Source organism: Arachis duranensis, chromosome 2 (assembly GCF_000817695.3).
Source record: "Arachis duranensis cultivar V14167 chromosome 2, aradu.V14167.gnm2.J7QH, whole genome shotgun sequence".
Taxonomy (NCBI): Eukaryota; Viridiplantae; Streptophyta; class Magnoliopsida; order Fabales; family Fabaceae; genus Arachis; species Arachis duranensis.
Window position 1 is genome coordinate 16360724 of NC_029773.3, and position 884 is coordinate 16361607.

Here is an 884-nt window from a genome sequence, read left to right on the forward strand (position 1 = left end):
GATCTAATCAAAACCACTCAAAGTTTCATGACTGAAACAAGGTCCTCCATTAGAAATTTGGAGGCACAAGTGGGTCAGCTGGGCAAGAAAATTACTGAACTCCCTCCTAGTACTCTTCCAAGCAATACAGAAGAAAATCCAAAAGGAGAGTGCAAAGCCATCAATATGGCTGAATTTGGAGAGGAGGAAGAGGCAGTGAACGCCACTGAGGAAGACCTCAATGGACGTCCACTGACCTCCAATGAGTTCCCCAATGAGGAACCATGGGAATCTGAGGCTCAAACTGAGACCATAGAGATTCCATTGGACTCACTTCTGCCATTCATAAGCTCTGATGAGTATTCTTCCTCTGAAGAGGATGAGTATGTCACTGAAGAGCAAGTTGCTAAATACCTTGGAGCAATCATGAAGCTAAATGACAAGTTATTTGGAAATGAGACTTGGGAGGATGAACCCCCTTTGCTCACTAAAGAACTGGATGACTTGTCTAGGCAGAAATTACCTCAAAAGAGTCAAGATCCTGGGAAGTTTTCAATACCTTGTACCATAGGCACCATGACCTTTAAGAAGGCCCTGTGTGACTTAGGGTCAAGTGTAAACCTCATGCCCCTCTCTGTAATGGAGAAGCTAGGGATCTTTGAGGTGCAAGCTGCAAAAATCTCACTAGATATGGCAGATAACTCAAGAAAACAAGCTTATGGACTTGTAGAGGATGTTTTGGTAAAAGTTGAAGACCATTACATCCCTGCTGATTTCATAGTCCTAGAGACTGGGAAATGCATGGATGAAACCATCATCCTTGGCAGACCTTTCCTAGCCACAGCAAAGGCTGTGATTGATGTGGACAGAGGAGAATTGATCATTCAAGTGAATGAAGAATCCTT